This window comes from Salmo salar, chromosome 12 (genome assembly GCF_965601325.2).
Source record: "Salmo salar chromosome 12, fSalSal1, whole genome shotgun sequence".
Taxonomy (NCBI): domain Eukaryota; kingdom Metazoa; phylum Chordata; class Actinopteri; order Salmoniformes; family Salmonidae; genus Salmo; species Salmo salar.
The window spans coordinates 52739820-52752454 of NC_138302.1; the positions used below are offsets into that span (position 1 = coordinate 52739820).

Consider the following 12635-nt stretch of genomic DNA (forward strand, 5'->3'; position numbering starts at 1 on the left):
CAAGACCAGTCCCCATGCTTGACTCAAAGTAGAGCGAAAATGCTGAATGTGCTGAAATAGTTGACCACATGGGGGCTATTGCTTCAAATCCTATTATAACAATTGAATGACTTTGGGTGTGTCAGTAAGCAACAATTTGTTAACTTCAATTGCGTTAGCCTACTTTATTCCAAAATTTCCATCATTCAGTGATATTTATTCCCATTGTTTCGTTATGGATCCATCCAGATGTGGTTAGAAAACAGTGCATGTGGTGGGCTATGCATAGAGATCGGTGAAGTGACGTGCCTCGCAAACAGCCATTAATACATGTAAAGTCCCTAAACTCGGCAAGAGTCTATTGTCCTGCTGATAGACCATCAAGGATGGACGCTTCTTTTGTATTCCAAATGTATTGGAAAGGCTGCTAAACCATTTACACCTGGCCCACAGTGTTGATGCGTACTTACAGTACAGTGCACTTTCACTCCATTCCCTGCTTGACTCTACCAATGCCACCAGATGATTCTTTCTATTGTTGTTATCTATTCCGTAACATTCCACAAGTAAATGTTCTTTCAACCTACAACACATACTAGTCAAATTCAGTCAGAGACTCAAAGGATTTGTTGACATTGAATTCCCCTCTATACTCGACCTTCTCTTCCCTTTCATCTTGTCGGTATGTTGCAATGGTCATGTATACCCAGCAAATATGACCCCATTGGCCCCATGTGGGTATTTAGTGGGCAATGTTTGCACGGGCTAGCCCACACCAAGCCCATCTACTTCATAATATAGAGGCAGGGGCTCATTAGAATATTTGGGCAGCCCATATGGGACCAATGATTTAACCAGTATTGTGGGCATCAGGGCCGGCAAACTATATGGAATTGTTTTAAGAAGGTCATACCAAGGATCATTTTGCTGTTTGATTTCGAATTTTAAGAAAACATTTTTGGCCTTACTGCTATTAGCCCATACAAACGCATTGAATAACAGATTCAATACATGGAACAACAGATAGTCCCCCCCAAAAAAAATCTAAAAGGAAGTTTGTTCTGAAGTGTCTGTCCTATATCTGAGAGATACGAGAAAGATCAGGAAACATTATTTTTCTTTACATGTATTTAACCCCTTATTAGTCCTTGATCAGTGTCCATATATACTTCCATTCATTTTTCAACTGGTACCGGGGGACCTTCAGAGGAGTCTTGTGAATCCTGTGGGCATCCTAGAGCAAAACTGATATGTACTTTGTATGTGAGAGTCTCACCTTTCCACAGAGGGCTCATAATATGGTGTAGCCCAAACTGTTTGGACGCTACGAACAGAAGTTGGCAGATCGGTTGTACCGATTTCAGATGAGTCCCAAGACACTTGCAGGGGCCGTAGAGCAAAATGTAGAACACCATCTGTTCGTGAGAGTCTCATCTTTCCATAGAGGGGTCATAATAGTTCAGACGATATTGTGAGAAGACCGATTTTCGGGACGTCTCATGGTCTGAGAAACACCACTCCACAGTAGCTCTGTCACCTTTCACCGCAGATGCGGATGTATAACATAGGCAGACGGCGTGGATTGAGACGCATCCAATGCAAAAAAAAAACGGATATCTCTATCTTAAACTGACAGATTTTTATGGGGATTTTTGTATGATGCCAATTAGATTTAGGGGGTGCAGACATAAACCTTAGCAAGTTTTCTGCAGTTCTATACATTTTGCATGGGGCAGAGAGACATTTTTGCAGTTTTGCCATGACTTATGCTATGTTAAGTGAGAGTGACTAACAAAATCAATGGAGGCCTCCTGGAGGTCAGGACCCATGGACGTCAGGCCCCCTGGGCACGTGTCCTGCGTGTCCGGTCGGTACTAGGCCATGATTACTACACTGAACAAAAATATAAATATAAAGTGTTGGTCCCATGTTTCATGAGGTGAAATAAAAGATCCCAGAAATGTTCTATACGCACAAAAGAGCTTAAGGCTCTTAAATCTTGTGCACAAATTTGTTTACATCCCTGTTGGTGAGCATTTCTCCTTTACCAAGATAATCCACCCACCTGACAGGTGTGGCATATTAAGAAGCTGATTAAACAGCATGATGATTACACAGGTGCATCTTGTGCTGGGGACAATAAAAGGGCACTCTAAAATCTGCAGTTGTCACACAACACAATGTCATAGATGTCTCAAGTTTTGAAGGAGCGTGGAATTGGCATGCTGACTGCAGGTATGTCCGCCAGAGAATTGAATGTACATTTTTGTACCATAAGTCGTTTTAGAGAATTTGGCAGTACGTCCAACCGGCCTCACAACCTCCACATCTGGCTTATTCATCTGCGGGATTGTCTGAAACCAGCCACCTGGACAGCTGATGATTAATTGGTTTTGCATACCCGTAGAATTTGTCAGAAACCGTCTCAGGGAAGCTCATCTGTATGCTCGTCATCCTCAGCAGGGTCTTGATCTGACTGCAGTTCGCCGTCGTAACTGACTTCAGTGGGCAAATGCTTACCTTTGGTGGCCACTGTCCGGCTGGAAAAGTGTGCACTTCACGGAAGAATCCTGGTTTCAACTGTACCATGCAGATGGGAGACAGTGTGTATGGCGTCCTTAGGGCGAGCGGTTTGCTGATGTCAACGTTGTGAACAGAGTGCCCCATGGTGGCATTGGGGTTATGGTATGGGCAGGTATAAGCTATGGACAATGAATACAATTGCATTTTATCAATGGCAATTTTAATGCACAGCGATACCGTGACGAGATCCTGAGGCCCATTGTCGTGCCATTCATCCGCCGCCATCACCTCATGTTTCAGCATGATAATGCACGGCCCCATGTCACAAGGATCTGTACACAATTCCTGGAAGCTGAAAATGCCCAGCTCTTCCATGGCCTGCATACTCACCAGACATGTCACTCATAGAGCATTTGAAGGATGCTTTGGATTGACGTGTATTACAGCGTGTTCCAGTTCCCGCCAATATCCAGCAACTTCGCACAGCCATTGAAGAGGAGTGGGACAAAATTCCACAGGCCACAATCAAGAGCCTGATCCTCTATGCGAAGGAGATTTGTGTCGCAAATGGTGGTCACACCAGATACTGACTGGTTCTCTGATCCCTATTTTTTTTAAGGTGTCTTTGACCAACAGATGCATATCTTTATTCCCAGTCATGTTAAATCCATAAATTAGGGCGTAATGAATTAATTTAAATTGACTCATTTCCTTATATGAACTGTAACTAGTCACCATATTCCCCACGCATCCTGCAAAGGTGGAGGTGTTACTGACATTTATGACAGCAAATAAAACATATATATTTTTAAATGACTGCATTTTTGTCTTTTGAGCTTCTAGTCATGAAATTTATGCAGCCTACTGAATCATTTTTTTTTATAGCTAGTGTTTACAGGCCCCCGGGTCCATAGACCCACTCCAAAAGGCTTTCGGAGCCATCATTGTCTCAGTGGGTTTTTATCCAACATGTCTCCGGACCTACCTCATCATAATCCTGGATTATCGGACCACAATTTTATTACGTTTGCAATCACAACAAATAGTCTGCTCAGACCCCAACCAAGGATCATCAAAAGCAGTGCTCTAAATTCTCGGACAAGCCAAAGATTCCTAGATGCCCTTCCAGACTCCCTCCATCTACCCAAGGACGTCAGAGTACAAAAATCGGTTAACCACCTAACCCGAGGATCTAAATTTAACCTTGAGTAATACCCTTTAAGTCTTTAATGAAGACTCATCTCTTCAGTAGGTCCTATGATTAAGTGTGGTCTGGCCCAGGCGTGCAAAGGTGAATGGCAAGGCACCGTAACGACGAACTGCCCTTGCTGTCTCTGCCTGGCCGGCTCCCCTCTCTGGGATTCTCTGACCCTATTACGGGGGCTGAGTGACTGGCTTACTAGTGCTCTTCCATGCCGTCCCTAGGAGGGGTGCGTCACTTGAGTGGGTTGTCCGGTTTTGCGCCCCCTCGGGCTTGTGCGGTGGAGGAGATCTTCGTGGGCTATACTCAGCCTTGTCTCAGGGTAGTAAGTTGGTGGTCTGTTGATATCCCTATAGTGGTGTGGGGGCTGTGCTTTGGCAAAGTGGGTGGGGTTATATCCTGCCTGGTTGGCCCTATCGTCGGACAGGGCCACAGTGTCCTCCGACCCACCCCTGTCTCAGTCTCCAGTATCTATGCTGCTATAGTCTATGTGCCGGAGGGCTAGGGTCAGTATGTTATATCTGGTGTAATTCTCCTGTCTTATCTGGTGTCCTGTGTGAATTTAAGTATGCTCCCTCTAATTCTATCTCTCTCTCCCTCCTGGAGGACCTAAGCCCTAGGATCATGCCTCAGGACTACCTGGTCTGATGACTCCTGGCTGTCCCCAGTCCAACAGTCGTGCTGCTGCTCCAGTTTCAACTGTTCTGCTTGCGGCTAGGGAACCCTGACCTGTTCACCAGACGTGCTACCTTATCCCGGACCTGCTGTTTTCGGCTCTCTCTCTCTCTCTGCCACACCTGCTGTCCCGACCTCTGAATGCTTGGCTATGAAAAGACAACTGACATTTACTCCTGAGGTACTGACCTGTTGCACCCTCTACAACCACTGTGATTATTATTTGACCCTGCTGGTCATCTATGAACATTTGAACATCTTGAAGAACAATCTGGCCTTAAATGGCCATGTACTCTTATAATCTCTACCCGGCACAGCCAGAAGAGGACTGGCCATCCCTCAGAGCCTGGTTCCTCTCTAGGTTTCTTCCTAGGTTCCTGCCTTTCTAGGGAGTTTTTCCCAGACACCATGCTTCTACATCTGCATTGCTTGCTGTTTGGAGTTTTAGGCTGGGTTTCTGTACAGCACTTGGTGACATCTGCTGATGTAAGAAGTGCTTTATAAATACATTTGATTGAAATTTGATCAATTCTCACTCAGGTACAGCACATGTTAACATCACAGGATATAATGCACAAGGCCCTGAAGTTAAGATCCTATTCAAACAGGAATATATGTTTGGATGCATGTGCTCAGAAAAACAAAGTTAAAGGGTGGCTGAACTTCCTGATTTGGACTAGTTTTTCAGCTTGGTCATTAAGATTTGCGGCGGCCATAACTGAAGCCAAACAACAGTTGTCTTGGAAGAGGTGGTTTAGTGTGTGTGTGTGTGTGTGTGTGTGTGTGTGTGTGTGTGTCTTCACACGTGGTAAGTGTTTGTACATTCACACAGTTAGTCACTCACTCTTCTAGATGATCTGATTAAACTGTTTCAAGTTTTGTGTCTTGAAGTCGACTTGGCTAGCTAGTGCTAGCCAACTTCTTTCGCCAATTAGCTTCAGCCAGCTAGTGTGTGACCATGGCAAAGTTGGTTTGACAATGGTTTGACATTGGATAGCCTATCTCTGGGGTTAGTTGGGGGCCGTCAATAAATGACACAATGTGAATGGGACAATATTTTCATGTTGCACATCTTTTAGTTGTCTCATTAAATGCTTTCAATATGTGTATATCCATTTGTACAATTTAAAGTTGGTTTGAGGTTTAAGTCATTGCGATTTGGAGCTATTGACATTTTAAAATATTGTTCCATGTACATTGTTTAGTTTACTAATGGTCCCTAACTAGCCCTATAGGGAAATCGAATGTCAAACCAAATTGACCATGGCCTTACCAATCAAATGATCAGGCTGTGCAGCTGTGCTCCGAATTGATGATTACTTGGGTGCTGCCAGCTGTGGGCAGGATTGGAATAAACTTAACCCAAGAAACTGTTACATTACCCTTCATTCCCTGACATACCATTTTTTTCCCCCCATCATCTCGCCAATCTCTGTTTTGGGCTGACTTTATGATCAAAATGGTCCTATTTACACTTTGTAGTCAATTTTGAGACTAGAATAACGGTTTCTGACCCATATCGATGCCACATAGGCTGTTTTCAAAACAAGAAGTTGCTTTTTAGGGGCAGTTTCTCTAACATTGTGAAACGTAAGGAAATCCCTCAACTGCGTAATAACTCAAACATGCTCTCTCCCTACATGGAGAGAATTTTGTTTTTACTGGAATCAGGTGACCTGCTTTGATTTAATAGGGACATAAGACTGAGCGACGGGTATGATTAGAGGTTAAAACAGTAAACCTAGCCTTGTGAGAATTGCCATTAAAGACTACAAACCTTTGGTTAACACATAGTGGGCCTCAAACAAACATGAAATGTGAAGTTAACTGTAGCAGTTTATAAACATCAACATCATCTTAAAAAAAATAAAAAAGAACAATACTTACATAGTGTGTCCCAAACGGTATCGTTTCCAGCAAAACCATATTGTTATTATAATAGCCATTCCTAAACTGTTGATTACATTGATGTAGCTTCCGATTGAGCGACAAACATACACAAACATGCTACACACTTCCACTTTTCTCCATCTGAATGCTGCTGAGGAATCTCTCAGACAAAAAAAACCCAAATCCATCTTATTTAAATACCAGAATTCCTGGAACCCTGATGGAATTCCTCAGCCCCTGGTATGTGACTCCCACCTCATGACAACAGTAACTCTGAGAAGGACCCAAACTAATCCAATATGTGGAGGAAAAAAAAGACAAAACATTCACACATATCAATGTAGCATCTCATTAGAACTATTCATTTATGGCTGTTTCCTCTACCAATAGCCTTTAATCTGATCACTAAACCAACAGGAGACGTTTGCTATTGCATGTCATATTGTTCATGTTTTCAACTGCCGGGAACCAGAACCAATAGTGAATCAGAAAGACGTTGCTGTTCATATCGATGAAGGTGGCTGGATCAGCTACTCTGACAGTAAACGAACCACTTTACTGCTACATATATATTATTGACATGAATTGCTTTTTGTTTGTGCAAAACATTACTTAATGCAATATCAAATTTATGCAATTGTAAGCTCCAAAACAAAAAAAACAAACAAATAGAGACAGGATAACTCACCAGTCTCTTAGCAGACTTCCTTGTCTTAGGGACTCTCACTAAATCCATTAGCGTTATCACATGAGGAATGACTGGGTAACTTAATTTAAACATACTGGGGGGAGAAAAACGCCTGAATGGCCTTCCCAAACCACGTCACTACCGCATTGAAAAGTGTTTCATATTTGCTATCTTTATTCACCCACTGTAAAAGACAGCCAAAAGGTCTTGTTGAACTGTGGTATGATCAAGGTTGATAACAGTTTTCAGCAATTGATTTGGCAAGTGAATACAATCAGGTGGCGACGCGGATCACCACAAAACTGCCTCCGGCACCCCTTGTGGTTTGTTTGAGTTTAACAGAGTGGGCCTTTATGCAATGCCCTTTTTGAGGTGTCCCCTTTACTTTCGACCGTTAGTTGATGCATGAAATGTCTGAGCATGGGAACACAACCAATGAGTGCAGGTGGTCAGAGTGGTCACCAGGATGTCTGCTGCCAGTGCTGCATGTGAAAAACTATTAGGCTGCGCAAGTGGGAACACAAATTTACACATGCATGTTATTCAATCATTGCACTCACACTGATCGCACGCCACAGCGAACGTCTGCGTGGCCAGGCACTAAAATAGAACCAAGTCCTGCCTCTCAAATCTCCTCATTGTTTTTTAGGAGCATATAGCCATTTGGGTGATTGAAAGATGAACTGAAGTCCACACTCCCGTCGGTTGTAGTAATGCACCGTAAAGTTGGTTGCCAACCGCCATATAAAGTCCAAAGAAGAAAAAGGACGAGATATGACGAGAAACGAATTCGGTTTACCGTTTTATCTGTGTATTAATTGTCGGAGTAGAGGACCTTGTACATTTCAGATAACATAACAACCCAATGTTGATATCCCAGGACAAATTAGCTAGCAACAGCAAGCTAGCTAGCTAAATTGCCATAAATGCTTTTTGACTTGTCCCCAAATTAATATAATTGGTTCAGAGTTTTTGATATTTCAACCTGCGTGTCCTGATCGTGTCTGGTGTGGGGGTACAAGATCAACATGCGTACGCTAGCGATGCAGTTTGGTCGGCATGTAAGTTTCGCACATCCCCATGTGCTACGCATAATTGCGGTGAATTCAACGACAACAAAACACTACGCTGTGAATGTCTACATTTGTTGAATTAAACTATAACGTTATTGTTTTCATGTTAATTCATCAGTAGATTCCCAATGAAAAATGTAAAGAAATTATGTGGCATAAAAATGACAAACCTCCATATTACATGTAGAAAAAGTAGTTATGATTGGATAAAGACCCATTTATCAAACTACAGTAACCAGCTGATATAGTATACCCAAATAAAAAACACAAATCAAACATTTGGTTTCTCAAATGACTGCCTCACCTGGTTCACCAACTACTTCTCAGATAGAGTTCGGTGAGTCAAAATGGAGGGCCTGTTGTCCGGACCTCTGGCAGTCTCTATGGGGGTGCCACAGGGTTCAATTCTCGGGCTGACTCTTTTCTCTGTATATATCAATGATGTCGCTCTTGCTGCTGGTGATTCTCTGATCCACCTCTATGCAGACGACACCATTCTGTATAGATCTGGCCCTTTTTTGGACACTGTGTTAACAAACCTCCAAAACGAGCTTCAATGCCATACAACACTCCTTCCGTGGCCTCCAACTGCTTTTAAATGCTAGTAAAACTAAATGCATACTCTTCAACCAATTGCTTTCCGCACCCGCCCGCCCGACTAGCATCACTACTCTGGACGGTTCTGACTTAGAATATGTGGACAACTACAAATACCTAGGTGTCTGGTTAGACTGTAAACTCTCCTTCCAGACTCACATTAAGCATCTCTAATCCAAAATTAAATGTAGAATTGGCTTCCTATTTCGCAACAAAGCCTCCTTCATTCATGCTGCCAAACATACCCTCGTAAAACTAACTATCCTACCGATCCTTGACTTCAGCGATGTCATTTACAAAATAGCTTCCAACACTCTACTCAGCAAATTGGATGCAGTCTATCACAGTGCCAGCCGTTTTGTCACCAAAGCCCCATATACAATCCATCATTGCGACCTGTATGCTCTCGTTGGCTGGCCCTCGCTTCACATTCGTCGCCAAACCCACTGGCTCCAGGACATCTATAAGTCTTTGCTAGGTAAAGCCCCGCCTTACATCAGCTCACTGGTCACCATAGCAGTACCCACCAGTAGCACACACTCCAGCAGGTATATTTCACTGGTCACCCCCAAAGCCAATTCCTCATTTGGCCACCTTTCCTTCCAGTTCTCTGCTGCCAATGACTGGAACGACTGCAAAAATCACTGAAGCTGGAGACTCATATCTCCCTCTCTAACTTTATGCACCAGCTGTCAGAGCAGCTCATAGATCACTGCACCTGTACATAGCCCATCTGTAAATAGCCCATCCAACTACCTCATCCCCATACTGTTATTTATTTTTTGCTCCTTTGCACCCGTTTCTCTACTTGCACATTAATCTTCTGCACATCTATCACTCCTGTGTTTAATTGCTAAATTTTAATTATTTCGCCACTATGGCCTATTTATTGCCTTACCTCATTTGCACACACTGTATATAGATTTTGTTTTTCTATTGTGTTATTGACTATGTTTTGTTTATTCCATGTGTAACTCTGTGTTGTTGTTTGTTGCACTGCTTTGCTTTATCTTGGCCAGGTCGCAGTTGTAAATGAGAACTTGTTCTCAACTAGCTTACCTGGTTAAATAAAGGTTCAATAAATAACATAAATAAATAAAAATGTACGTCATTCCCACAGGCACCCTGGAACATATTCCAGTCAACGTGATTAAAACAGCCTTGGAGAATGGATTCTTATTGGTCAGACCAGCGTTGTGCAGACCTGACCACCAGAACTTCCCTTTAACTACTCGGAAAGAAAGTTCCAAACAATAAGCACTTTCCCTTGTGAGGATCGGACAATCTGGGGCAGAGATATTGGAACTAAGGGGTCAAGTGTAAATGCAACGCACCTTTCATTTGAGGTAATGATAGATATGCCATTTTCACTGAATACAAAAAAATGTATAAATTATATAGTATATATATAAATTCCGAATTCATGACAGATTATTAAAGATGATTACTGTAACTAATGATACACACAAATACACATTTCTAAAGCATTTGATGACACTCTCTGTGTTACCATTCTATGGTAATTTAGCCACCCTCTAAAGTTTGTCAGGACAAGAACACTTCATCCAAGACAAAATGTGTTATGCAGGGCCATCCATTAGTGTTTTAATGTAACAAATAGCGTGTAGATATAGTAAACAAACATTTGGATATGGTGATCAATTTGGATCATTTTCACTGAATCTATTGTGTTTTTTTATATCTCAGGTTAAGGTTTATATTTTGTGTGCCTAGAAGTAATGCTACCCCATTAAAAATAACAATGAGAAAAGTATTTAGTTTGTAGCAAATTTCCATATTCAATTGGATAAGATAGCTAGATTGATACTGTAACTAAGGAATACAGTATATACAATAGTTGGTACTGTTGCTCTCACACTTAAATATTGATTGCACTCATTTCACAATATGATTGCAATGGAAGATATTTTCCATCCCATGACTTTGGTCATATTCATGATCATACCTTGACGAATGTTGGCAAGAATATTCCACATACTCACAATCTCTGTCAAACTGCTATTCAGATCCTAGCACAGGCATTTGATTTTGTAAGTATTACATTACATCCAATTCTGTTAAAATTATATTTGTTGATATTCAGAGAATTTTAAAAAGTTTAATTTGACTGTAGCCGTATAATGTATAGTGTATCACATTGTTGGTAAGTAAAGTCTTATGTTCAATAGAATCCTCCAGAATCTGAGGTGGTTTAAAATATCCAGCTTATTTTGTAGTTACTGTATTCATGGGCTCATTGAATATGGCATTAAAACATGTCATCTTTTACAGTACCAGTCAAACGTTTGGACACACCTCATTCAAGGGTTTTTCTTGTATTATTTTATACATTGTAGAATAATAGTGAAGACATCAACATATGAAATCATGTAGTAACCAACAAAAAAAAAAAAGTTTTAAATATTTTATATTTGAGATAATTCAAAGTAGCCACCGTTTGCCTTGACAGCTTTGCACACGCTTGGCATTCTCTCAACCAGCTTCATGAGGTAGTCACCTGGAATGCATTTCAATTAACAATGTGCCTTGTTAAAAGTTATTTTGTGGAATTCCTTTCCTTCTTAATGCATTTGAGACAATCAGTTGTGTTGTGACAAGCTAAGGGAAGACAGCCCTATTTGGTAAAAGACCAAGTCCATATTATGGCAAGAACAGCTCAAATAAGCAGACAGAAACAACAGTCCATTACTTTAAGACATGAAGGTCAGTCAACTCTGAACATTTCTAGAACTTTGAACGATTCTTCAAGTGCAGTTGTAAAAACCATCAAGCGCTATGATGAAACTGGCTCTCATGAGGACTGCCACAGGAAAGGAAGACTCAGAGTTACCTCTGCTGCAGGGGATAAGTTCATTAGAGTTGCCAGCCTCAAATTGCAGCCCAAATAAATGCTTCAGAGTTCAAGAACAGACACATCAACAGTTCAGATGATACTGCGTGAATCAGCCCTTCATGGTCATATTACTGCCAAGAAACCACCACTAAAGGACACTAACAAGAAGACTAGCTTGGGCCGAGAAACAAGCAATGGACATTAGACCGATGGAAATCTGTCCTTTGGTCTGATGAGTCCAAATTTGAGAGATTTGTTTCCAACCGCTGCATCTGTGACGCAGAGTAGGTTAACAGATCTCCGTATGTGTGATTCCCACCGTGAAGCATACAGGTGGTGTGATGGTGCTTTGCTGGGGACACTGTCAGTGATTTATTTAGAATTCAAGGCACATTTAATCAGATGACCTGGCCTCCACAATCACCCGACCTCAACCCAATTGAGATGAGTTGGATCGCAGAGTGAAGGAAAAGCACCCAACAAATACTCAGCATATGTGGGAACTCCTTCAAGACTGTTGGAAAAGCATTCCAGGTGCAGCTGGTTGAGAGAAAGCTTTGCACACGCTTGGCAGTCATCAAGGCAAAGGATGGCTACTTTGAAGAATCTGAAATAGATTGATTTGTTTAACACTTTCGGTTAATACGTGATTCCATAGTTTGTCTTCTTTATTATTCTACAATGTAGAAAATAGTCAAAATAAAAACCATTGAATGGTTAGGTGTGTACAAACATTTGACTGGTACTGTATGTGCCAAATTTGGTGCTTTTATCAAAACATTTATCATTAAGCTTTGCCACCCCACCAGAAGACATATTCAGCACTTAGCTCTGACAAGAACAGCATGGAGGGATCAAGAGAGTAAATAAGTAATGAATGAATGGGCGACAATTTCTTAGAAGGCATACATTTACCCTGTGATCCGGGCAACATGTAGCCTAGCGGTTAAGAGCGTTGGCCCAGTAACCAAAAGGTCACCATTCAAATCCCGAGCCGGCAAGGTGGCGAAATCTGCTGTTCTGCCCTTGAGCCAGGCAGTTCACCCCAACAACTGCTCCCCAGATGCCTATTAAGGCAGCCCCTCGCACCTCTCTGATTCAGTTATATGTGAGACACATTTCGGTTGAATGCATTGTTGTGCAGTTCCCAAAAGT

At 41.8% G+C, this 12635-nt stretch overlaps 1 protein-coding gene across 1 annotated transcript in view; it reads right to left on the minus strand.

Moving 5' to 3' along the window:
- Positions 1–6416, minus strand: part of slc2a9l2 (solute carrier family 2 member 9, like 2) — a 244081-nt gene extending 237665 nt beyond the window's left edge. The window contains exon 1 of the mRNA XM_014131731.3: positions 6266–6416. The gene's annotated coding sequence lies outside the window, so the exon portion shown is untranslated. The remainder of the gene's footprint in view (positions 1–6265) is intronic.
- Between the last annotated feature and the right edge of the window lie 6219 nt (positions 6417–12635).